This window comes from Triticum aestivum, chromosome 3B (genome assembly GCF_018294505.1).
Source record: "Triticum aestivum cultivar Chinese Spring chromosome 3B, IWGSC CS RefSeq v2.1, whole genome shotgun sequence".
Classification (NCBI taxonomy): Eukaryota; Viridiplantae; Streptophyta; class Magnoliopsida; order Poales; family Poaceae; genus Triticum; species Triticum aestivum.
The window spans coordinates 333,312,966-333,340,739 of NC_057801.1; the positions used below are offsets into that span (position 1 = coordinate 333,312,966).

General features: G+C 44.2%; 1 long non-coding RNA gene across 23 annotated transcripts; it reads left to right on the forward strand.

The window, feature by feature from the left end:
* The first annotated feature begins 542 nt into the window (after nucleotides 1–542).
* LOC123069830 (uncharacterized) lies at nucleotides 543–7,751 on the forward strand. 23 transcript variants are annotated; one of them, XR_006433038.1, is made up of 14 exons: nucleotides 543–1,084; nucleotides 1,193–1,379; nucleotides 1,602–1,644; nucleotides 1,885–1,941; nucleotides 2,019–2,135; nucleotides 2,284–2,427; nucleotides 2,973–3,137; nucleotides 3,561–3,679; nucleotides 3,767–4,609; nucleotides 5,111–5,451; nucleotides 5,668–5,713; nucleotides 6,308–6,401; nucleotides 6,490–7,345; nucleotides 7,434–7,751. It is a non-coding gene; the product is annotated as an uncharacterized lncRNA (long non-coding RNA). The 23 variants fall into 23 exon arrangements; XR_006433036.1 differs by having other exon boundaries at nucleotides 1,885–1,936; XR_006433031.1 differs by lacking the exon at nucleotides 2,284–2,427.
* Nucleotides 7,752–27,774: the final 20,023 nt, after the last annotated feature.

Here is a 27,774-nt window from a genome sequence, read left to right on the forward strand (position 1 = left end):
TTATCAGGTTAGAAATATTGTATGTGCCCATCAGGCGTCAGGTTGACCATAGCGTGCAAGCACACTGTTCGTACAGAACCAATGGCTGGTGCTCAACTAATTTTTAGGCAGTCATGTGTACATTATTACTTGGTTATCAAATGTCGTTTTTATTAGTTGCTGACTAATTTCTACTGAGATGCTGAGTTCACAAATAGTAATTAGCATCAGCTTTTGTATAGACATATATGCATACCATTCTAAATTGTTGGAACCTTGCAGCTACAAATACAAATCCAGAAATAAGAGAAGGAGGGATGGACAAGCCTCCTCAGAGCTCAGTGACTCTCAGCCGTTGGATGCGATCTCTTGATGCGTTTTCGTTCGTTCGATCGAGAGGTGAGAGGATCTGGTCCGTCGGATCCGGAAGAAACACTGCTGGAATGAATAGTAATGGCAACACATTGTAAATACCATGCCCCCACCAGGGCATTTCGATCATTTCGCCTAGCGGGGTATAAAATGGGGTCGCGCTCCTGTGGCGGAGACCTAGCTGCCGCCGCTTCCTCCCGCACGCCTCCTCCTCTCTCCCTCCCTCCCGCAGCCGCCTCCCTCCCTCCCGCGCGCCTCCTCTCCTCCCCCCGCCTCCCGCAGCCACATCGCCGCCGCCGCCACCCGCCTCCCCACTCGGGCGAACCCCTCTCCTCTTCCCCCGCCTCGCCTCTCTCCCTTCCCCCGTCCAAACCCTAGGCCCGCGCCCGCCAGCCGCCGCCGCCGCCGCTCGCCCAGGCCATCCTCCCGCTGTGAAGGAAGCGGCCAGAGAGGAAGGGCGTCGCCGGGTGTGCATGTGCCTCCGCGGATTCGTGCCACGGTTGCCGGAGGCGTGGGCGCCGCGGGTCACCTCTCCAGATCGGTGGAGGCCAAGGGCAAGGGCAAGGAGGAGGGGAGAAGAAGACCTTCGGCCAGCTGCGGGAAGCCGGCGCTGGCGTCCTCCGCGGCATCCACCGGCGCCGGTGGCGGGCAGAAGCGCCAGTGCCACGACCACGCGCACTCCGAGAACGTCGCCGGCGGAAAGTACGGCCGGCTTCGTCTGCTCCAAGCGCAGGTTAGTAGTCTAGCAGATTCGATTCACCCAGGGATGGATTTCGTTGTTCCGTTCTTCGTCTGCCGGTGTTATCCATGTTGCTAAAGATTGAATGAATGGAACCGACAGGAAGTCCCGGGTTCGGCGGATGACTCGCGTGCCGGCAATCAGCTCGAAGGCGGCGGATATCCCCGCGGACGACTTCTCGTGGCGCAAGTACGGGCAGAAGCTGCCTGTGGAGAATGCCCTGGACTCAGCAGTTGACGTAACTCGGTTGAGCTGCGGTGCACTATATTTAGCTGATTTTATTGGGAAGGTGGGCACTTACCTGGAAAATAAAATGGCCTGGTTTATCCTGTATTATGGCCTGTCGTTGATAACTATTAGCTTACTATCAGGTCTGCACCATTCTAGATATCATCTTAACTTTTAACTTCTCCAAATGCAACATTGGATAACATAAATAGGATTTTTTTGTCAAATTATGAAACTGTAATTAATAGGTTCACCTGAATATTGATCTGTTTTGTTATTTTAGGGAAGAGGTATGAAATTCTCAACTTAGAGGGAGCATACACAAGGTATTCCATGCTTCCCATTCTCCTCATGTAGCAAAGGAACATCCAACCTGTCATGTGTCGATCACTAAGTAATAAACAGGAATCTGATGTTGGAAATAAGCAACTAGATATCAAAGCAAAAGGATCACGGCTCCTCTTACAAATCAGTGAACTATTCTAATTCTGGACTCTTATGGCCTAGATATGCCAAGCAGTCGCAATTGCTATTTTAGTCAAACTAAAAAAATATTAACTTTGCAGTGTAAGCAGACCCTTGAGCAAGAGAGCAACATGACTGCTAGCTTCCCTATAAGTTCAGTATGTTTCTTAACTGAAAATATCATTCTGTTATCAAGTCATTCTCAATGTGTGTTGTTTCATTCTGGTGCCTGTAGGCTGCATTACAGGAGATGGATACGAAGTCCTCGGAGGAGGAATACAAAGCTCTACAAGGTGATGGAGCTGGAGATGTGTATTTCCAGTCTCTTGAAGAACGAATCATTAATATGAAGGTGTTCTGCCGATACTTTTCAGTTTGGTTGCTCCATGATTAATGCTAATTGATCTCTCCCTCTTTTTTCTTCTCATGGAGAAATACATATACGTTACTTAGAATAATGCCATGTGCAGTCTTAAGAAGCTAAACATCTTTCTCTGTAGTGAGTTTCTGAACTAGGCGGGATACCATGGTCCATGGGTGCAAGATAACTCATATATGGATTACCACGGGTCCGGTGCGTTTAAAGTATGTATATGCTTATATGCGTGGCTGCTGTTGGTACAACTTGACAACTCCATATAGAGGTATTAAACATTGAGAATCACAACATTTACCAATGAAATGACTAACCAACAAGGAACAAGTATAAGAAGAAAAGCTAAGTATTCTTTCCATTTGCTTCTTCCACCATTTGCATCTTTTGTAGTTAGCTTCAGAAACCAAAAATACAAAAATAGAATAAGGCCTCGCTTTTTATAATTTCATTATTTTTGAATGCTAATTATATCAAAGGCATGCCTCCAAGAGGGTGAGAAGCTAGATGATGCTATTTATAAACGTTTTGCTCTCCACTGAGTTTATACAGATTCTATAAGAGGAGAGAAAGATCAGTTCGTCTTCTTGTATGATCGTCTCTCTCGGCAGTTTTAGGTTACAACTTACAAGCGTGTGTTTTAATGTACATGGTGTGGGCTACACAGATTTTCTTTGACGTGATGCAACTATGTTTGCTTACCCTTTTTCTTAAACTACAAACCGAAACACGTTTCATGCAACATTGGAACAGGTTGATTCTTTATTTGTTCACACAGTACATAGTGCCACCCGCCGCTAACTACAATTTGTACAGATTTTGCAGGGATGTATATATATGGTCATGTTTCACTGGGATCCTCAACTGTTCCAGTTCGTATTTAGCAGGATCACATGTTGACCAATGACTCAAATTAATTTTCTCACTGATCCAGTTAACTCAAGAACTTGTGACCCAGTTCTAGGACAACTGTGGACTAAGGTACGCTAGCTGCTTGCATCTTTCAGAGGATGTAATTAGAGCCAACTATATGTGTATTTTATCCTCTTAGAACTGTTAGTATCCACTTAGGGGAGAAGTGCAAGCAGAAGCAGATTTCAATTTGAATAAGTGTGCTAGAAAGTGTGTTGGCAAATATTTGGTGCACTGTGATCTAAAGGAACATTTTATAGGTTGTTACAAATCCACCATAAACAGCTTAGCGATTCATGGACGACTTCCGCAAGCACACTAGATGCCTGAGACCAGATAAAATTATCATTTTTAGATTGGTAGTAGTCCCCCTGGGATTATTGTGCGCATTCCCAATTGGTGGTGGTCTTTGTTTTCAAGAAGAGTGTTGCTCTGTAGACATTACTGACTCTAATTTACTTTGGGATCCTAGTTTTCGCGTCTTGATTTTAGGGATGGAGGTTGATTTATCAGCGGTTACAGGCATGCATGCTTTATGGTGGCAAGCATTATATATCATTGAAGACTTTCCATTTGTTCAAGTTCCTGATATGCTAATCGGTAACCTTTAGGTATTCATATATAAAAAGTGTCACCATAAAAGCGAATTACATTTATGTGATGATCTTTGAGTTTGATTCGTGTGTTCTATTTTGTAGATTTGTTTGGAGAGTTCTGTCCATCCAAGCACCATGCGTATGTGGCCAGTGAGTTTGCATTGTGTAGAAAATTATTGCTACTAAAAGAAATGAAATTGTTTTCTTCGTCCTTGTTTCAAACCAACTAATAAACTAGATGCTTGGAAGACTCTTTTCACTATATAGTTCATGTATGCACCTCTACTTGATAATCATAAATAGTTTGATCACACCATTCTTTCAAAAAATAAACAATCTACTAAAAACAACCAGCAGATGATGTATCTGAAGGCATTTCGTTTCAGGTGATATGTTCGTGACTTAATTTTGTGGCCTACACAACTAATGCAGAGGTTATATAAGTGTAGAGCAGTGATTTAGGATATGATGTTTTTTAAATACCTTTCGCGAATGTTTGTTTGAACTCCGTTCCGAGACCACATACTTTAGGAAATTTTTCTTATGTTTCAACCAAATAAGCTCTCAAAGGATTAGCAAGCACATGGACCATTCCGATTAAACTATTTGTTCTAGGTCACAATTGAAGTATTGATGTGTTCTGCCCAACGTTCATTACACCGAGTCATGTATTATTTTTTCTGAACATACATTATATTTTCTAGAAATTTCTCCTCTGTTAGAGAAACATATAAATTCTTCTGTCTTTTTATTACATGATACAACCTAAGGAAATTGGAACGACTGGTTTATGTGGGAAACTGACGGGCTAAAGCTCAAAAGCTCACACCTGGATGTTTTTTGTCACACCTTCAAAATCGTGTAGAAGAAACGCTTACAAAAAGAAGAAAGAGACCTGGTTTGCCTTCCTTGCTGGCGTCCTTGTCATCTCCAACCCGCCCACGGGTATTGCAACTCCTTCCCATCTGGTTTCCTCCTATGAGATATTTTCTTCACTTGAGCTTTAGAAACATTTATTTAAGTGGTTACTGGTTGCTCCAGAAATTTGATATTAATATGATTTTGATATAGCCATGATGGCTCCTGTGTAGTTGTTTGGTTTGGTATTTGATTGTAAACTCTGGTTTGGTATTTTTAGTCGCATGTTTCAGCGGAAGAAAAAAAATAGTGTCAAAGTAGAATGCACATCGTTGTGGCATAGTCGACTATGTCGTATGAGAAGATTTGATCAGATGGTCCTTTTTTATTCTTTCTGATTTTCTATAGATAGTTGGGTTTTCGGATACAAATATAATTTTAGTAATCCCATGAGTTTTTGTCAACGTGTTCATTTCTTTTCTGCGTTTCCAGGCATGCAAGCACATTTTTCAGTGCTTTTTTGTTTAGCTCCATCCTATTTCTTACCACATGCTATATGTTGATTAATCCTATATGATTCTTGTGCAGGGTGCTCAAGGGGTTCGGCCAAGTCGGATGCCAGGCGGTGCGCGCAGCTGAGGAGCACTGGCAGCAGGCGCTTGATGCGGCGCTCCCCGCGTCTCCGCTGCTCATTCGCGGCTCCTCCTCCTCCCCAACGGATCACGACTGAACCTTCCTTGTGCCAGCACCTCGTGGCCATGAAGGGTGGCTGAGCCATCAGGAGCGGCGGCGGGGCCTGCTGCGGATGCTGCTGCGGCTCCCTCCTCTTCCTCGCCGGCTTCTACCTGCTTTGTGCCGACGCCATGTACATCGTGTCATCCCGGTGCTTCTGCTTTCCCGGGTCGCAACTCTTTGGTGTGCTCGACAAGGTCCGTCTTCTCCCAGTTTCTCTCTCTAATCCCCAGTGCTCACATCTGGTCTGCTCTTCCATGTGTACTTGCATGTGGCATTTTTTGGTATCTTCAGGTTGGGTGCCCAACATGACCATGATAGCTAGGTTGTTCCCCATGGTGTATGTGTATGTTCTTCTTGCTGCGTGCATACCTAATCTTCCGTGTTCTTTGTTTTGTTGGTTGGCTTTGCAGGCCAGGACACACATTCTGGAGAGCTCCTTGGTCAGTCCATCACGAGGTATGTAACTTCACTAAGATCATGCATGGTCCTTATAAGCTAGGGATTACACTTCTTCATATTAACTGTATTCGAGCCATGAGACACCACTTTTGTTGTTAGAATGATGCAATGCAATGATGATTCTGACATATGGATTTCGTATGAAGGCTTTTCCGTAAACAAATGAACACTGTAAATTTAGTTAATGTGTTTGTAGATGATCTTATTGGCTTGCCACGGTGTAATAGCAGATAACACCGACCCAATTTCAGTAAGTTGTAGTGCAGTTGCTTGGTTTGCTGCTGATTTGCTGCCTACTACAAGGCGATCGACAACCTTAAGGCCATTTCAGGTTATGTTAAGGACGGTTCGCAGTGAAATGTATGATGGCCTGATATTTAATTTTATCATATCTTGGATAAACCATCAGTATAATCTTATGTGCCATAAATTCTGTTTTGTATTTTCTCTACTAATAAGGTTGCGTCTACAAGTTTGTGTACAGCATTCTAATTAGTTAGAATTTCCTTGGATTTCATCGCGTCTCTTATAGCTCCAACATTTTTTTCCGGCCCATGGAAGTTTTAGACAAGTTCTTCTCTACCATTACAGAACCGGCAGCTACCGGATTCCTTTTGTGCTGCTGGAAAGGAGGCACATTGTTCCCATGCTCGTGCTCTATGGGTAGAAGCTGCAAATTCTGGAGGTCTTTTTCTATGGTTCATGTCTATCATAATCGCATCCTTCTTTTACGGTTTACATAGACATCTGATGTTCGCCTTTTCTTATATCAGGTATCAGACGAGGGTATTCGAAGAAGACACCATGAATGGCAGCAGACTCTACCGCTTCCATTACAATGGTATTCGAAAAAGATACCACCTTGTGGCCTTTCCTGTTTCCTGTGACTACGACTTCCAACTCTTTAACTGGGTTGGTGTCAAAAGAAATTCTGTAACAGAGACACAATAAAATAAATTGGTACAACTATATGGATTCCTTGGTAAGCTCATGATTCATCTGGCTAAGCAGTCTTAGTAGACCGCCAATGTTGTGTTATTAAGATGCAGGTTTCAATAACCTTCATGTTTGCGGCTAAAATAATGTAGTTATCTCGGTAGTCTAGGTAGATTGAAATAATTGTTTATCCTTGAAGCAAATCAACTAAACAACTGCCAGTAGATGATGAGGTGCCTTCTGCAAACAAAAAAGCTAAGCTCCAAGCGAGTATTTTTAGGCGACCTATCTTTTTCGGTGATTTGTTTAATCCTTCCTCTGCTCAATTGATGTGAACCACAAACCTTGCTCTGCTAAATTGATGTGAACCACAATCCTTGCTCTGCTCAATTGATCTTCCCAGCAAATCAATGAACATGTGCCCATAGGGACACAGTCAAAGGTGCGCTTGTCAACTTAATGGTTTTCATCCATAGTGCTTTGCCATTATTTTTATTTTTATTGTTTTTCTCATTTGCCACTGTTGCGCATTCTTTCTAGGACCAGTATATACATCATGATTTTCTTTGTATGTAATTGTTATTTATACTTGAAGCAAGGTATCTGAAGACCTGATGGGAAATGAGGAGGTGCCCTTTGCAACTAAAAAGACTAAGTTGGAGACCAAGTGCCCTTAGGCAACGCGCCCTTTTGGTTCGTTTGTTCGGTACTTTTTTTTGCTAATTTACTGCTCCCTGTGGTATATATGTTTTGATTTTTGTTTGGAATTCTATTTCTGCAGGATCGTAGCGTATTAGTTGCGGATGTGCAGAAAATGTTGATTTAGCGGATGGATTGCCTTTTCCATCTGGGATCGCTTTTGTTGCGACCTGTCGCTTATAATAGAGTGATTTGTTTTGCTGATCCTGGCCAAGTGGAATCTACTGTCTGTCAATGTCCAAATGCTGCAGTCAGTAGTTAGTGTGACATGGATCTTGACTAATGTATCCCATCAGTTTAGCCGTGTGTTGCTAGCTGATGTGAAAGTATGTGTGATTACCATACTTATTATGATTATGGATGTTGCTACATGTTTCATTAGCTAAATTTTACCTATGCATTCTGCCTGTGGATGCCATTTCCTCTGTTCTTGTATGTGTTTTATACATGCTTCAGATTTGGATCATATAAAATGCCCTTTTGGGAATGACCGAGGTAAGTTTCACTGGCATCTTATAAGAGTATCAAGCAGGAAATACATGTCATTAACTCTCATGTCAGTAGTTCCATTCACAAAATGTCATGTTTGCCTTGCATTTGATATATAATTGCCTTGGCAATTGCAATGACACTGGCAAATATTATCTTATCCCAGACAGCGGCAATGCTCTACATTTAGTGTATCCTCAATGTATGATTAGTTCTCTCTGGGAGCACTGATAGGTCTGCTTGGCCGCTGGGACAATACGCTGGACCAGGCACCATGCGCCAGGGCGCACTTCCGATCTAGTAGATTATTGTATTGGGGGGAGCAAAAATAATTAGAAGGCATGATCATGAAAAAGAGAGGTCGGACGTATCTCTATTTGTTGGAAGTGGGAGTGCAAAGGAGGAGTACTAACATGGTGTGTGTAGCAGTAAATAGTACCTCTCAGAGATTATTTCCTAAACAATGTAGTCTTTACATCATTTTCTTTTATTTTCCATTGATGGATACGGTGGAAGAGATGCTCTCATTTTCTAGGCAATTTACCAAAGATTGTTGTGGAAGATACCATTTTTCTCTTGTACATACAAAATAGTAAGGTAATCTTCTAATTTATAATGAATTATTTTCTCAACCCATGTGAGGAGTGTTATAAAGTTTGCATTAAAAAAATTAAAAGAATGCGATTATGTTGTGCTTCTTGCAGCTAAAAAAATATACCTTGCAACTAAGCTAATTCATCTCACTAATTGTAATATAAATTACCCTTTCAATAAAATTGTACTATAAATTAGCATTAACTTTTTATCTCTTCAAACAGAATATCTATATCCATTTGGTTGGCACAGCTCTTATGCACGTGTTTTGCAGTTTGTAAGCTGATTGCAAGTATTATATTATCCAGTACGTAATTAAATGTGAAATAAATGGTGTATGATCGTAACTCAGTGGTTCTATCTGTTGAATCCATTGTGATTACTGCAAGTTTTTTATGTTGTGCAGCGTAGGAACACACAATGTACAGAATCATCTTGCTATGTTGTGCTTCAGAAGTGTAGCAATACTCCTTTTGATCCATTTTACCTTAGTTAGCTCATAAATGATCCATTTTACCTTAGTTAGCTCATAAATGATCCATTTTACCTAGGTTAGCTCATAAATGTCTTTTTTTACCTAAGTTAGCTCTGAAATGATCCATTATAGCTAAGTTAGCTATAAAATGATCCATTTTAGCTAAGTGAGCTCATAAATGAACCATTTTACCTATGTTAGCTCACAGATGCATTTTTTACATAAGTTAGTTCATAATTGTCATTTTTATCTAAGTTAGCTCATAAATGTCATATACTTCTTCTTCTTCTTCATTTTCTTCTTCTTCTTCGAACTTTCTTATTTCCTATTTTCACATAAGCTTGCATTTATTTAGTGCTTGGTTTCCCTTTTTGTTTTCATTTTGGAACAATGTGGAACTTGCTATGTGGAACTTGTAATATGTATGGAGGAACTATGTATGTGGAACTTGCTATGTATTTGATATCTCATATGTATGTTGAACTTGCTATCTATGTGTTCCATATCTCATATGTTTGCTGTGAAATATATATATATATATATATATATATATATATATCATATTTTTGCTGTGAAAATGCTTGGATATAAGAAAAAACAGAACAAAAAGAGGCAATATAGCCACCGACGGCATATGGGTCTTTGCCGTCTGCCACAGACGACAAGGAGGCCATGTGGCAACAACCTGTGCAACCTGGGAGCTGACCCATTTGGTCACTTTTCCGTATGTGGGAGACGACAAAGGCTTGAGAGGTTTGCCGTCCATGGCAGACGACAAAGAGCTGGGTGGAGTGACGCGTCTGCTGACGTCACAAGGCAAACAGCAAAGGGGAGAGCATGTTCGCCGTCATCTGGCGGATGGCAAAGCCTCCCGTTAGCCACCTAATGTGGCTAACGTCTGTTCTTTGCCATCCACATTCTTTGCCGTCTGCCACGGATGGCAAAGGGTCTATGATGTCCGCTATGAGAAAGCAGATGGCAAAGAAGCTGTTTACCATAGCTTACCGTGCCAGACAGGTTTGTCGTTAGCTTTCTGGTCCTTTGTCGTCTGCCATGGCAGACGGTAAAGAAGTTGATTCCTGTACTGGCACTAAATAAGTAACTTTGCAGAAAGCTAGTTTTGAGTGCAATGACATATCCAACAACTCTGTAGAGCATGCATCATAAGAATTCAGATATCCCTATGAACATGTTACAAATATCAACATAAATGAAGTTTGGATCTACTCTAGCTTTATCAACAAGTCAAGTCATTCGACTTTACTCTAGTAGCTTGCTCCCTCACACACTCACACCAGGTTTTATAAACAATGGACGTAGCCCAAGAGTGGTCATCCAAGTGCCCTTGACCGTGGACATGGCTATTTGAATAGTTTTACACTCTATAGAGGTTGTACACTTTACCCACAACAATCCGGAAAGCCTTCATGTCCTCCACGATCCCGTAGTACCTCAAGTACTCGAGGTAAGCACCCGGTCACTATCTTTCCCTAGGCAACACTAACATAAGTTCCACTCATTGCTACACAGCCTTCGTGTCATGACCATAAAATATTATGGGACTCTACCCTTTTTAACGTCACATCTAAACGAAGGGACCAATGGTGTGTCCGGTGGCCTGTAAAAACAGTCATGGCAGCCTATCCAAGCACGACCCCGTCCGGAGAGTGAACTCACATCACCCCCGTCACTAGTAATGGGGGCACCATGCCAGCATCGGACAAGGTAGTCAATTATGTCCCGTCCCATAAGGGGTAGTGTGGTTGTACATATAAGGTTGGAGTAACGGTCGCAACTTAAACCAATCCGTTTTTGAAAACAACACACTCACTTGCCTCGGTACACCACTTTGTCATCAAGTGGTTACTTAGCTCAACATCTCCCTTGGGCATTAGTGGCACCCGATGGGGTTTTCGAAAAGTCTTTGAAAATATTTTTGAATCCATCACCATGCATACACCTGTCCCATTTGTGTAGCAACTACTTTAGCATCCTATCTACTCCCACCCGCATAACCCTCATAGGAAGCTAGGGTCATGCACAATGCAAGTTTCAACGCGGAAGTAAGGGAGGCAACCCATCAAGTGATTACCTTCTCACCATGATCCCGATGCAACAATAATTAAGTGTTATATGACATGCATGAAAAAAAGGGTTTCATATACATGGTCGAGGGGCTGCTTGCCTAGCTCAACAAAGTCTTCAACTCCTCTGGTCCTTCTCCAAGCATTCCATCTACTTCGTCAAGTAATGTCGAAAGCAATCACAATAAGAACATAACAAGGCAAAAACAAAAGTGCTCTAAAAATATGAATTTGACTTTTCTAGGACATCTCTGGATATAAGAAAAATAACCAGAGTGGTTTCACTGGAATTGGATTAGTGGATATTTTTGAACATTTCAATGTGATGAAATGGAGGGATTTAATGAATCCACAAGGAGTCTATAGAATGCCTTTTTATAAAAAAGAGTAGAAGTACTCATTAAATCAGGCATGATTTTAGAAACATTTAGAAATTGGTTTCACTGGATTGGGAGTCCAAATGAATATCTATGGATTTTTGAAGTGGACTTATGTGGATAAATGGCCTATTTAATGAATCCAGTGAAAACCCAGCACAGTGAAAATGTTCACTATGGCTCATTAAATAGATCTTGATTTATGGAGTCTCTGGAAATTTGAATCATCAAATTTGGACATGAATCGAATTAACTATGGATTTTAGATGCTCACCAGAAAAGAAAAATAAAATGATTTGAGTTATACCTAAAGCGCGCATAGAGCGCAGTTTAGCACCGCAACGCACCGGGCCGGCCCAGTGGCTCGGCCACGCGGGCGATAAGGCGACGTTGAAGGTGCCTTGAGCGGAGTGCGCCTTCGCCTGGGGGAGGTGGGTTTCCCCCGGTCCGTATCCACTTAAACGGGCGGGGCGCGCCCGCTGGGTCACTGACTCATGGGGCCCAGCGCTCATGCCGTCGCCTACCTCCCGCTCGGACAAAGTAGAGGTAGGGGACGCGAGACCGAGCGGGCGCCGACATTCTCCCTGACAACACCGGCCACCTCCGACGATGCCCAACACACCGGCGGGTTCAGGAGGTTTTGCCGCATCCGCCAATGTGCGCCACGGTCGCAGGGGCGACCGGACGTGGGCACATCATCGGACGCGGTGGGCGAGAGTGACGGTGGTGGTGGAAGTCGACGACACGACCATGGGGAGGAGAGGGAGGAGCATGGGCGAGCTCCAAAGTAGTGGTGGGGAGGCTCTGGAACAGAGAGGTCGCGAGGAGGAGGTCTCTGTGGCATGAATTTGGGCGAAGGCCAACGGCGACTCGTCGGCCACAGAGGTGAAGGGAGGGCATGGGAAGAAGAGTGGGTCGATCTGGACAGTTGCTGGGGAAGAGAGAGAGTGTGAATGGAGACGAGAGAGAGAGAGTTCGAGGAGGCCGGATAAGGAGGGGGTGGCGCACCATCGGTGGCTTCCACGGTCGCGGCCTAGGCGAAGCCAGGGGCCGAATTATCACCCTAGGCCATGTCTAGGGTGTTTGTGGGCGTGGACCAGGTCGAGGGAGAACGAAAGGGGAGGTAGGGCGAGTTCCTAGCGGGACCCGAGCTCGCGCGCTCACCGGCCGATCCGGGCGGCGTCGGGCATGGGAAGCATGGGGGTGAGAGAGAGGGGCTTGCACGACTGTCATGTTGTGGACATCGAGGGCCTCGATTGGTGTGAGGGGGAGGCTCGAGGTGGTTGGGGACATCGGGATGGGGGCACTACAGTGCCCAGGTGCACTGTAGCGCGCTCCCGAGCATGCCATTAGCCGGCATGGCCATTTTTTTGGTGTCATGGGTGTAGTCTCTAGTGTCTAGGTGCTTTCGGATGTAGTAAACAATGGGGTGGCGGCATTGGATGCTCGTATATGCCTTTGGAGGAGTTGTGACGTAGAGAGGGAGGAGAAATAGTGCTATCCAGGGGTGAAAATTAAGGTTTTCACCCCTCAATCATTGAGCTATGGATGAGTGCGTGTTACTTGAGGTAGAAGAGGATTAGGAGAAGCGCTGGTAAAAAGTTGAGCTCAAGGAGAAAAGTGGAAGGGGTCAAAATGGTGATTTAGGAAAAAATGGTAGAAGGTGTTTGATGTAGGTTTGGGAAGGTAAAAGGATTCTCCTTGCCATGAGATTTAACAGGATCAAATGGTAGACAAAAATAAGGTTGATCACCAAGTGTGAGCTCATTTGAAGAAAGTTGACAATGCAACTTTGGCAAACCCTATAAATCAACAGAAATGGGTTTTTCTAGATCAGGCTATGCATATCTATTCTCCTTGATGCACCACTTGTTGTAGTGTTATCATTTGGGGATTTGAGAATGTCCATAAAATTTGGGATCAAAAGGAGATAGTTGGTAATGTAGATTTGCTCAAATTTGGTTCTGGACAGAGTGGGTTTTGGGGCACTTTTGTGCACCAAAACTATTTGGATGGGATTGAGACTTGGCCAGATCATCACATTAGGCATGTGTCACTTGCTAGAATTTTCCTGGATTTACTTGACAATATTTCTTACAGAAATATTTCAAATACTTTAATTATGCAGAAATGGTTTTGGAGGGTTTTGTCCAATATTTTAAAAATGACCATGTGTTTTCACTCTTATATATGGACTATATATGTCCAATGAGCTTCTCAAAGTTTTCTCAAATCTATTTATATATATATAAAAAAGCACTTGACAGGTTAATGAGAGATAAAAAAAACGCTTCATGGGTTAATGAGAGAAAAGATAATTAAGCTAGAAAATTTCACAAAAATAAGAATTATCTGTCCATCCATTTAATTAGGTAGCCGATTACAACCAATGAATCTCAAAATAGTCTACCAGCATCAAAGTTCGTTAAAAATTACCCACCAACGCCTTTAATATTGTTTCTGGCACCCCTTCTATCAGAAGTCCCTAAAAATATATCAGAAGGGAAAACAAAGTTCAGCTAAAAAAATAAAATAAAATAAGAATCCTAGCGCATCCTCACCCGCGGAAAAAAATTATATGAGACCAAATCTCATATAAAGCAGGTGAGACCCGCCCTGATGGATGACACGTGACACTCACAAATCACAAAGCATCTAATCTCTTCCCCCTGATTTTAGGTGATAGGTGGGGTAGATGTCCCGGCCAGTGGACCGCCTCGAATCCACCAATCGAGTACATGCACATCAGCGGCTTACCCTCGATCAGCCAGACAACATCCTCCGATCGAGTCCTACACATCGACGATCGGCCAGTCAACGTCCTCCGATCGAGTCCATGCACACCGACGGCAAGGTCTCAATATTCTGCCACATGTACGCATGAGTCCACACGTCTGCCAGTCCATCATGCGGCTCTCCAAGATCTATTGAATCCATGTAGCTCTCCAAAATTAATTGAAGAATTCCTGTATAGAGAGCGCCACAAATCTGATCATGTTCATCATGCAGAGTTGTGCCCTAGCGGATATATGCATGCCTGAATTGATCGCAAGTTCGCAACCCATCGTCTCCGTAGACTGGAAAATAGCGTCCATAGGGCCACGGGAGATGTCATAGCATACGTCCAAGGAAAAAAAAGTTCTCAGGTTAGAAATATTGTATGTGCCCATCAGGCGTCAGGTTGACCATAGCGTGCAAGCACATTGTCGTACAGAACCAACGGCTGGTGCTCAACTAATTTTCAGGCAGTCATGTGTACATTATTACTTGGTTATCAAAGGTCGTTTTTATTAGTTGCTGACTAATTTATACTGAGATGCTGAGGTCACAAATAGTAATTAGCATCAGCTTTTGTATAGACATATATACATACCATTCTAAATTGTTGGAACCTTGCAGCTACAAATACAAATAGATTATTGTGTCGGGGGCAGCAAAAATAGTTAGAAGGCATGATCATGAAAAAGAGAGGTCGGACGTATCTCTATTGGTTGGAAGTGGGGGTGCAAAGGAGGAGTACTAACATGGTGTGTGCAGGAGTAAATAGTTCCTCTCAGAGATTATTTCCTACACAATGTAGTCTTTACATCATTTTCTATTTTCTATTGATGGACACGGTGGAAGAGATGCTCTCATTTTCTAGGCAATTTACCAAAGGTCTTTATGGAAGGTACCATTTTTCTCTTGTACGCAGAAAATAGTAAGGTAATCTTCTAATTTACAATGAATTATTTTCTCAACCCATGTGAGGAGTGTTCTAAAGTTTGTATTAAAAAAATGAAAAGAATGTGATTTTGTTGTGCTTCTTGCAGCTAAAAAATATACCTTGCGACTAAGCTAATTCGTCTCACTAATTGTAATATAAATTACCCTTTCAATAAAATTGTACTGTTAATTAACATTAACTTTTTATCTCTCGAAACAGCATATCTATATCCATTTGGTTGGCACAACTCTTATGCACGTGTTTTGCAGTTTGTAAGCTGACTGTAAGTTTATTATATTATCCAGTGTAATTAAATGTGAAATCAATGGTGTACCATCATAATTCAGTGGTTTTGTCCGTTCAGTCCTTTGTGATTACTGCAAGTTTTCTATGTTGTGCAGCGAAGGAACACACAATGTACAGAATCATCTTGCTATGTTGTGCTTAGGAAGTGTAGCAATACTCCTTTTGAGAAGAAATTAGGTCTGTAGATGGTGACTTTGACATAGAGTGTGCCTTGAAGACTAGCATTGTGTACAATACTAGCTTTTAGAAGAAAGATCGGTATGCAAGAAGAGTGTGGCTTCGAGACTATTATCTACAGTTCTATTTTTATCCGGTGTGCATTTTTTTTATTTGAGATGATTGTGCTCACTTGACGAGGATCCTTATACTCCTATTAAACTCAAAATAGTAGAATGGATACCCTAGTCAATGAAAATTATAGGTGGTTAGCTAAAGGACCTCAAGCTGATTGTTCTCGAGCAATATTATTTGGATGCACTATACATGGAAAAAATGTAGTATGACCTTAGAACATCTATCTTAAAATTATTTCTACCATTTATGATTGTTGTTACTATGTGTTGTGTCATTGAGAGATTATCTTTATCTCCAATGATGCAATGATTCTTCTGATATTTTCCAGCGTACACGCCCCATTCAATAGCACTTGATAAGCAATATAAATCTTTTGTGAAATATCTAGTTTACCTTTTTTTCGGAAAAACTTCCAATCTATTCATCTTCAATCATGACAGTACAACGAATACCAGAAATAAAAATTACATCCAGATTCGTAAACCACCTAGCGACGACTACAAGTACCGAAGCGAGCCGAAGGCGCGCCGCCGTCATCGCCCCTCCATCGCCGGATCCGGGCACAACTTGTTGTAGTAGACAGTCGGGAAGTCGTCGTGCTAAGGCCCCATATGACCAGCACCCCAGAACAGCAACCACCGCCGATGAAAAATAACGTAGATCGGAAGGATCCAAACCGAAGACACACGAACGTAGACGAACAACGACGAGATCCGAGCAAATCCACCAAAGATAGATCTGCCAGAGACACACCTCCACACGCCCACCAACGATGCTAGACGCACCGCCGAAACGGGGGCTAGGCGGGGACACCTTTATTCCATCTTCAGGGAGCCGCCGCCGTCTCGCCTTCCTGAGTAGGACACAAACCCTAACAAGATTGAAAAAAACGACTAAAAACGGAGCCCTCCCGCCGGCCCTTGCCAGAATCCACCGCGCCTCCATGGCCCTAGGGCCACCGGAGGCGAGGCGGACCTGCGCCGGCGCCGGCGAGAGGCACAAACCCTAACTTTCTTTCTTGGAGGAGGAGGAGGAGGTGGAGGAGGAGCCCTATAACTATACAAAATATCTAGTTTACCTAATCATGCATGTTTTTAATTCATTAGAAACATCTTGCCGAGTAATGTTTCTCTATTTTTTATATTATATCATTGGGATTTGACAAGTAGAAATCTCAAGCACAGGACTAGAATTGGAGTAATATTGCAAGAGCATTGCTTACAAATAGGTTACTGATTGACCAGTCCCCGTATCTTTCAAATGATGTGCCAGGATTTGAGGAATAGAAAAATATTGGAAGTGCTTGAATGTCAGATCTTTCAAAACATATAAGGATTGGACCAACGTTTTTATTATTTCATCGTCTTGCATATCCAATTGCGTAACACCAACAAAAATATTGGTAGTATTAAAATGTATTTTTTACGTACTTCAATTGATTGTGCCAGAAAACAATTCAGATATTTTCCATTGGTGTTGATCAAGGCATTTACAGCATGGTCTAGCAAGGGTATAAGTCCTTCCTCCCAAAGATCTGATATATTTGGGTTGGTCAACATTCTAAAGAGGAAATAAATAACTTATTTAGGTAAGAGTAACACAGTAGTGATGGCCTACTTGCTATGTGGATATTAGTTTGACTTGCATAACACCAAAAAAAAATGATAATTATATTTCCATATTAGAAATAGATAATATTGATATACCCCCATTTATTGCGCCAGAAACATATTCATATAGTTTCCACTGCAGGCGAACTAGGCAATGATGACATGGTATAGCAAGGTTAAAAGTCCATTGGCATGTTCTTCCTTCCAAAGATCTGTGTACTACTTGGGTTAGTCAGCATTCCAAACTATACATATTTATGTATGTAGGAATAACGAAGAAATGAAGTGGCGATGGTCAACATGATATGTAGTGTCAGTTTGACTTCAGCTTTACTATATTTAAAATCACATTTATGTACTTGGCCCCAAAGATTATGATGACTAAATATGTTTCCTCTATTGTGATTGTTCAGACGATGCTTTGGATTTATTGTCAAGCTTTTGGCATCGATCTACATGCACTTTTAATTGAATGAAGACCTTGAGGTCAGGGGTTATTTAACCATCAAATTATTATTTTCATTTTTTTATTTGCATGTTTGATACACACATTGATTGAGTGTACAGTTCCTATACGCAGAAGTCATTTGGACACCATTGTGATTGTAACTCTTAGTTAAACCTGTTATTGACCATGTCTGCGGAAGCCATGGTCCAATCCCTGGCTCGGCTCTGCGGGGTCGAGAGGCGACAAGTCCGGGTGGAGGTGACACACCCGGCAGATTTCTTCATCACATTCGCCTCCACTGCGGATTGTGAGAGGGTGCTCGCCAGCTCCGGGAAGTTTCGCTGTGCTGGAGCTTCCGTCGCTTTTCGGCGCTGGCATAGAAGTTCCCAGGCGAGCAGCGGGAAACTTCGGTTCTTCTGCAAGATTGGATTTGAGGGGATGCAGGCGAACGCCTGGGAGTGGGGCGCTGTCAGTCAGCTCATCAACAATTTGGGTGGCCAGCTGGTGGAAATCCTCCCCCCTAACGATCGTTGGGAGATGGACATCACCGCCTGGATGCACAATCCATCAGGCATCCCCAAGATGTACGATTTCGAGGTTCCAGAGCCGGCGGGGCTGCCGAACTCCTTCGACAAGGACTTTCCGCTTTCCCCGCCACCACCAGCGCCGCCGACAGAGAGGCTCACTCTTGTCCACCCGCTCACGATCCATGTCCTGGACGTGGTGGATTGCTCAATGTCGTTCATGGAGTTCCGCCCAAACTATGAACCAGAAGAGGATGAAGATCACACCAAGCGACACGACTTCTCGCGCTTCTGCTTTAGGGGGCGAGTCGATGGCACTGGGATGGGCTCGACTCCCTGTTCGGGCGGGCACCCTTTCGATGGCCTTGGTGGTCTTGGGATTGCTGGAGATTGGGGCGGACGCAGGGTCAAGGGGTTGCTGGCGCCCGCTGGTGGTTTTTCTGCCCCGTTTGTGTAGTCCAGACCAACGGATGCCCATGCCATGCATGGCGCACCAGCTCGGCGGGTCGCTCTAGGCACGACGGCCTCATGCTCTGCTTTGCTTGGTGGCTCCCCCTCTCCCGGCTCGCTGGCAACTACGGTCGTGGGTTCTGCGGACGGTGTGCTCACGCCGGCTTTGCAGGGGCCTCTCGGCGACGCATCTTTGGCTATGGTCTTGGCGGCTCACGCGCCCACTGTGGTTCTTCTTCAGTGGGCGGTGCACATGTACACTCTGGTTGTGCCTCTACGGCAGTGGGCTCGGCGGCCTGTGTTGCCACGCCGGGCTTGCCATGGTCGGTGGCCTCTACGGCTGTGGGCTCGGCAGCTTGTGTCGCGACGCCTCCATCAGGACGAGTCACGCTCCGCCAAGTGACGTCGCCGCGCCGGCTTTCCTTCGCATCGGAGGCGTGTACACAGGGCGTGGGGGTAGACGGCAATCTAGTGTGCGCGCCCTCTCATGGCACGCCTCCACGCCTGCACCTGGCATGCCCAGTGCTGCGCGGAACACCAAAAGAAGTGCCTTCCTCAGCTGTTGGTGCTATGGAGACGCTGCAAGCTGTGCTGGATGATGAGAACCTACATCTCAAGGCTCTGAAGTTGCCGACCCAGTGTGGGCAGTCAAGGTCCTCTAGCTCGAGCCCGGTGCGCACGCCTTTTGCAACCCCATTGAGCCCGAGCAAGCTGCTTCCACCCCTGGCACCCAAGGCAAATCTGGACACGATGCTTGGTCCAAAGACGGCTGCTGACACGCTGCTTGAGGGGATCGGTGCCACCCCATGCCATCTATCATGGGGCCGAGGCCAACTGCATCGGCTCCGGTGAGACGCAAGAAGACTCTACCACCGGATTTTACCCCTCGCCAGAGTGCGCGGCTAAATAAAAATTGTGATGGCGCGAACAAGGGGCCATACCACCGCGCTCAAACTGTGCTGCTTCGTCGCATGGGTCTAATGGAGGCTGAAGAACAGGTGACGCAGAAAGCGATGGACGGATACTTGAAGATCTTCGACAAGCCGCTGGCTCCGCACCAAATCAAGGCGATTACTGCTCTCTTCGCCCCAGATGAAGTGGACTTTGATGAACCTGCTCATGAGGGCTTCAGTGCTTTCTCCCTCCCTGCGGCTGTGGAGCCTTGTGGTGTGTAGTGTCCTGTACTACTCTTGTGGTTCTTCAGAGGTAGTATCATGGCGATGTCAGAGTGTGTGTTAGTTTGGAATGTTAGGGGGCTCAATAACCCAGCTAGGCGCAGTTCCATCCGTTTGTTCCTACAATCCTATAACATTTCACTTGCTTGTGTTCAAGAATCTAAGTTGGCTGTGGTGATGCGGTGCTTGTGGGGCAAACTTTTGGCCCGACTTTTGATTGCTTTGACTTTCTACCAGCAACGGGTACCAGAGGGGGCATTCTGATCACTTGGAGGTCGGATAGATTGAGTGTGTCTATGGTGTGTAAGAAGGAATTCTCTATCAGCATCAAAGTCACTTCTTTGGAGGATGGAAGGGAGTGGATGGCTGCTTCTATTTATGGGCCACAGGAAAATGAGGACAAAGTCAGATTCCTGGAGGAGATTGTGGAAATTGGGGGGCATGTTCAACTGCCATGGATCCTGAATGGTGACTTCAATCTGGTGTGTAATGAAGATGAGCGAAGTACAAGAAGAATCAACAGAAGACTGTCAAATAAATTTAGACATACGATCAACACCTTGGGCCTGCATGACATGCCGCTGGTGGGGAGGAAATTCACCTGGTGTAATGATCAGGAGCGCTCAGTAATGGCAAGATTGGATAGGGTGTTGTTAAATAGTGACTGGGAAGACACTTACCCCATCAGTGACTTGATACCGCTCAGTTCCAACATATCGGATCATTGCCCCCATCTCCTGACCTGCTCTAGGGATATGCCAAGACAGCGTCGCTTTCGTTTCGAGAATTTTTGGGTTAAGCTGCCGGGTTTTATGGAAACGGTGAAGGCGGCCTGGGAGGAACAAGTCTCTAGTAATGACCCCATGAAGATTTTCAGTGTGAAACTGCAGCGCACCGCGAAGGCTCTCAAAAGTTGGGGTCAAAGGAAACAGAGCCATATGACCACCCTTTTTTAGATTGCAAATGAGCTGATTTTGCGTTTAGATGGCGCACAGGAAAATAGATCTTTGTCAGAAGAGGAACGCAAGCTAAAGGCTTTTTTGAAGGGAAAGTGCCTGGCACTCTCTTCCCTGGAGAGGGTGCGTCTCCGACAGCGTGCCAGAGTGAGAGACCTTCGGGAGGGGGATGCTAATTCCAAGTACTTCCACTTGAAAGCTAATGGACGGCGTCGAAAGCATCAAATTCCTTTCTTCAAGGATGGCGATCGCATGGTCTCAGCCATGGAGGATAAACTAAATCTAGCACGGAGTTTTTACTGTGGTCTTATGGGCACGCCGGCGCCTACTACATCTTCCTTGAGGCTAGATGATTTGAATCTGCACAGTTTATCCCCGGAGCTGGCTTCTGGTCTAGAAGTGGAGTTCACTGACACCGAGGTCATGCAGGTGATTATGGAGATGCCTTCTAACCGGGCTCCTGGGCCTGACGGTTTCTCCGGCCTATTCTATAAGGCTTGCTGGGAGGTTATTAGGGAAGATTTGATGGCTGTCATGCATGATCTGCACAGGGGCAAATTCTTCTCCTTTGGCCGTTTAAACTCATCAATTATTTCATTGCTGTCTAAGAAAGACAGATCCTTGGAAGTGGCAGATTTCCGACCGATAAACCTAATTCATGGTGCTGCTAAATTTTTTGCCAAGGTCCTGGCTGTTCGCCTTGCTCCGTTGCTACCTGGGCTGATCTCGCAAGTTCAGAGTGCTTTTGTCAGCAGGAGAAGTATCCACGAGAACTTCAAATTTGTGCGCAATACCGCACGGCTGCTGCATCGTAGGAAAGTCCCGGCTGTGCTTATGAAGATTGACATCTCCAAAGCCTTTGATACTTTGTCCTGGGAATTCATTCTCAAATTGTTGATTCGGAGAGGTTTTGGACGAAGATGGTGCTCTTGGATCTGTGGCCTCATGTGCACTGCCTCATCCTTGGTGATGGTCAATGGTGAGACTGGTGATCCCTTTGCGTTGGCTAGTGGTGTAAGACAAGGCGATCCACTGTCACCGGCGCTCTTCATCCTGGCTATGGACACGCTTCAGGCCATGCTTCATTGGGCTACCAGGCACAATCTACTCCCGGACATGGGGCTTGGGAGCAATGTGCCAAGGGCTTCTTTCTTCGCGGACGACGCGATCGTTTTCTTCAGACCTACGCCAAGCGATATGCAGGTCATTTCTGCCGCTCTGAAGCTGTTTGGTGAAGCCACTGGACTTCGTATCAACCTAAAAAAGAGCACCATTACTTGCATCAGGACAAGTGACACCATATCAGCTGGGGTGGCACATCATTTTTCCTGCAAGCTGAAGCAATTTCCCATTCAATATTTGGGGCTCCCTCTGTCAATTTTCAGATTACAGCGCCAACATATACTGCCCCTCATCGGCAAATACTCCAGCAGGATGAAAGGATGGAAGCCAAGGATGCTTGCGCCTGCGGGACGGTTGGCACTTACGCAGTCTGTGTTGATGGCATTGCCCTTGCATTTTCTTTCAGTGCTGCCACTGCCGGCATGGGCTTTGGAAATCATCAACAGGAGGTGTAGGGGCTTCATTTGGAAAGGGGAAAATGAGATTAATGGAGGTCATTGTCTTCTGCCTTGGGCGAGAGTGTGTATGCTGAAGGAGTGTGGTGGCCTGGGCATCTTGAATTTGAAGTGGTTCGGCTCGGCTTTGCGTTGCCGATGGCCCTGGCTGCGCTGGGACCCTGAGGAGCGACCATGGCGGATGTTGCCGGACGATCAGGAGGGTGATGTCACGACTATCTTCAGTGCAGCCACGTCCGTCTGCTTGGGGGATGGAGAGCGGGCCAAGTTCTGGACGGACAATTGGATACCGGAGGGCGGCTCCATTGCGACCATGGCCCCGGCCCTCTTTTCTTTTGTCAAGAAGCCGGGCCGCACTGTACGGGATGCCCTTCAGAATCGTAACTGGGTCCGAGACATCTCAGGAGGAGTTTCAGTAGTAGCCATTGCACAATATCTCACTATTTGGGATATTACTCAGAATATCTCGTTGACGCCTGGTGTGCCGGATCGTCTACAATGGAAGCTGACTGAGGATCATCTCTTCTCTGTTAAGAGTGCTTACAACATGTTCTTTGTTGCCTCGGTGCGCTTGGCATGCTACAAACTAATTTGGAAATCCAAAGCTCCTCCAAGATGCAAGTTTTTCATGTGGCTAGTGGTTCATCGCCGGTGCCTGACTGCAGACAACTTGGAGCGGAGGGGCTGGCCCTCAAACGGCAACTGCCCTCTGTGCCTTGTGACGCCGGAGGACTGCACTCACCTGTTCGTGCACTGCAGGTTCACACAACAGGTTTGGCTACTGTTCAGAGATTGGACACGGGCGAATTTTCAGGTGCCGGACGATCATTTCATCAATACGGAAGACTGGTGGCTGCAAGCACGTAAGTTAGTTCCCAAGCCTATGCGTCGGAACTTTGACACAATCTCCATCTTGATTCACTGGAGGATTTGGAAGGAAAGAAATTCTAGAATTTTTGAGCAGGAAGCGAGTAGTCCCTTCAGAGTTTTGGATCGGATCATAGAAGATATTGAGATATGGAGGGCGGCCGGTTGTGTCACTGACACCGGCAACCTTTCTTGAGTTGTTGGTTTGCCCCCTTTTAGTTGTTTTGACGGCTGTTGCCGTCCTTTTGTATTTTCGGAACGTCTCAGTTCCGTGGGTTCCCAGTTCTAGTTCGCCTAGACTGCTAACCTTTGTTGTACTGCTTCTCCTTCTTCCTAATAATATTCGGCCTATGGCCCTTCGAGAGATAAAAATTATCTTATAATATAAGAAATATGGTTTCCTGCTACCCATCTAATTACACATACGCATTGAAAGTAGGACAAAAAATTTCAGTGTGTTTTGTTCATAAGAATGGGAGACACAGTGGTGTCAACTTTTCCGTGGACACTAGCGTGACGAGGTATATACCTTCCCCATGTTATGCCAAGCTTTCAAAATATAACTAATCAGGTAAAGACACTGTGTTGGCCTAACTCAGTCCACACATTGTCTATGTTGTCACACAGGTCTAATTTTTCCTAGGCAATGCCACTTCTCATCAGTCATGATCCATGGCATGCTTAATTTTCTGTTATAGGATTTTGATAGAGATTCTTAAGTTATATTGTGAAATTTTGAAATAATTTTAAATCTAATAGCAGATTCTTTTACAAGGTAGGAGACATGTGCATGGACAACTCACCACCTCCCATTTGTGAAGTATCACTGATTATAAGTTTGTCGTACATTGCTTTTAGAAAAATGCATGCATACTTAATTCATAAATAGGTCTGGACAGAGTGATAGTTATGCAGTGTGCAAACAAAGAAGGTCACAAAAGTAAGGCTATGTAACCACATGATTTAACATTTTTGGAATTCTTTGACACGATCTACATTTTCAGTAATTGGCATCTAAGTCATAACTTTGTAAAAAGAAAAATAAATCAATTTCAGTAAAAAATAACTAAATAAATATGTCAATATTGCATACCGTTACAAAATTAAACTATGACTACAAGAAAAAAAATCAAAACTATTAAATTTCTTATATTTGAAGAATGTTTTTATGTCCTATAAAGCAACAAAAATGTAAAAAAATGTCAGCAACAAAATAAAGCAACATTGAGCAACATGACAAAAATGTCAGCAACAAAATACAAATATAATTTGAAGAATGTTGTTGATCATAAAACTACAGTTTGCATGGCATGCATAGGAAGTAAGAATGAATGGAAAACACACACACACATATATATATATATATAAATACAAAATAAAAAACACAACATACAAAAAAGAAAACCATGTTCGCAATATTCTTATATTTAAAAATGTAATCACATTTGGTTTAAATATTTATTTGGACTAATTAAATGATATGTTCTAAACCTATAAATTCATAAAATCCTAGCCCGCACATTGAGCGGGCCACTGTGCTAGTATTTGTGAAACAGTAAAATAATTTTAACCTATTAAAGACCATTTCTGGCCTTAAGAAAAAGCCTTTAAATAAAATAGAAAATTAACTTTTAAAATAATATTTTTGTGGTTTCTGGGAGTCCTATATCTAATAGGTATCATATAGCTTTTGAAAGATTTTTCACACCCTAAATTAAGTACATGTAGTTCAAGCCTTAACTTAGGGGTTTTTGGAAAACCTAATTTAGAAAATACTTTCTTGCCATTATATTTGCAAGAAAATATTTTTATGTCCTATATGCATGGCATGATCATTGGGCAAAGTTTTTGGATCAAGGAGAAGAATTATAAGTGTTGGAGGATATATTTGATTTTTAGAGCACTTGCAAACAGCAAACAAAAATCCAAATCAAAGCAGAGACCAAATCATCACAAAAGTTTTTTTGGTTGGACCAAATCTTACCATGATTTATTAGCTTAAGTGTTGTGGCATGAAAATCAGGGTGTGACACAAGGAGGAAAAGAAAGTCAAGAGAGCTAGCAAGGACACCGACAAGGACCCGGGAAGCGCGCCTCTTCGGAGTGCGCTATGCCCGGCAGCGACTTGCCGGAAAGTTCGGCTAGCAAAAGATGCAAGGCTGCTCCTCCTGCAACGAAGAAAGTTCTAGCGCGGCAGGATGGCACTGATGGTACTTTCACCATTAGTGCCACCCTTGACGACAAATAGGAATGCGTGCCTTCCTGCATGCGAATGTCGATGTGTTTGCATGGCAACCATCTGACATCCCCGGTGTTCCCAGGAAGGTAATCGAGCACCACCTTACTGTCTGTCCTCATGCCCGTTCCGTCAAGCAGAAAGTCAGAAAGCAAGCCTTGGAGCGGCAACAGTTCATTGCCGAGGAGATTAAGAAAATTGAAGCAGCAGGCTTAGCTAGAGGAGTACTGCACCCAACTTGGTTAGCAAATCCAATGATGTTACGCAAGGCAAATGGGGAGTGGAGACTTTGTATTGACTTCACAGACTTGAACAAAGCATGTTCATCCCTTCCCCTTGTCATGCATTGATCAGATCATTGACTCCACCTCAGGATGTGATTTTCTCTCCTTCCTTGATGCATACTCTGGTTACCATCAGATCTTCACGGCCAAGGAAGACAAAGAGAAAACCACCTTTATTACCCATGTGGCACATACTGCTTTGTATTTATGCCTTTCAGGCTAAAAAGTGTTGGTTCCACATTTGCAAGGGTCATGCAGATTGGTTTCAAACCTCAGTTGCACGGAAACATAGAAGCCTATATGCATGATATAGTGGTCAAAACTAAGGACAAGTCTACACTCATTAAAGGTTTGGAAGAAACCTTTGTGAACCCGCAAAAGATCAACTTGAAGCTCAAGCCAGAGAAATAGTTGTTTGGCATTCCGTCCGGCAAGCTCCTTGGGTTCTTTTTGTTTCATCGAGGGATAGAAGCCAACCCCGACAAGATCAAGGCAATATAGCAGATCCAAGCCCCAAATATTGTCAAATGTGTGAGACGTCTGGCTGGCCGTGTTGCCGCGCTAAGTAGGTTCATTTCGAAATCCGCTAAGCGTACCCTGCCGTTCTTCAAAATCTTGAAGAGGGCTGGTCCAATGAAATGGACTCTAGAGGCAGAGGCTGCGCTGCAGGATTTGAAATACCACCTTTCCTTCACACCAACCTTGGTCGCACCTAAACCACAAGAGTCGTTGCTGTTGTATCTAGCAGCAATGAATCAAGTGGTTAGTGTTGCCTTGATGTCGCAAAGAGAAGGGGATAGCAAAGGAACTATTGCGGCAGAGCCACCCAGTGATGAACCAACCCTATCCTCGGCAAGGCCTGATGGTGATAGCGAAGGGGGGCCACAAACAGGTGCTGACAAATGAAAGGTGTTAGCAAGGAAGAAGATGGTGCAGTGACCAGTTTACTTTGTCAACTCACTCCTGCAGGGGCTAGGTCAAGGTACTCTGGGGGTGCAAAAATTGATCTTCAGCCTTCTCATGGCCTTGAGGAAGCTGCTCCATTACTTGCAAGCTCACGAGATCACAATTGTGACTCGCTTTTCATTATAGCGTACTTTGAAAAACCCCGGAGCTACCGGCAGGATAGTAGAATGGGCACTCGAACTGTCAAGTTTTGCTTTGAAGTTTGAAAGCACGATAACTATCCAAAGTAGAGCACTGGTAGAATTCATAGAAGAATGGATACCAACGCCTGACGAAGAGGTTGTGGAAACAGTCCTCCCCGGCAAGGAGGCCCCCAAGGAATGGATAATGTACTTTGACGATGCTTTCTCGCTCCAAGGTGCTGGGGCAGGAGTGTTACTTGTTGCACCCACTAGAGAGCACCTCAAGTACATTATCCAAATGCACTTTCCCAGGGAAGATGCCACCAACAACACAACAGAGTATGAAGGACTCCTTGCCAGCCTCAGAATTGCAATGGAGCTAGGAATAAAGAAGTTGGTCATACGGGGTGATTCTCAGCTCATCATGAAGTAGGTAAATAAGGATTACCAGATGATAACCCACAAGTATAGGGGATTGTTTGTAGCCTTTTTTTGATAATAAGAGTGTCGAACCCAACGAGGAGCTAAAGGTAGAACAAATATTCCCTCAAGTCCTATCGACCGCCGATACAACTCTACGCACACCTTACGTTTGCTTTACCTAGAACAAGTATAAAACTATTTGGTAGGTGAAAAGATAAGATTGCAAGAATAAACCTAAAAGTACTTTGCAAGAATAAAACTACGAGTAAAATGAAATACAATAAAAGTAGATGTTTTTTGTCAACAAGAAAGTCATTTGTCCCTAGGTGATCGATAACTAAACCGGTGTTCATTGTTGCAATTTTATATGAGGGTGTCGGTGTACTAAAGTAGGGGAGCTCCTTTGTACCCCTTATTTGTGCACAGGCAGTCAGAGCCGCGCCCACGGCCACACTTAAGC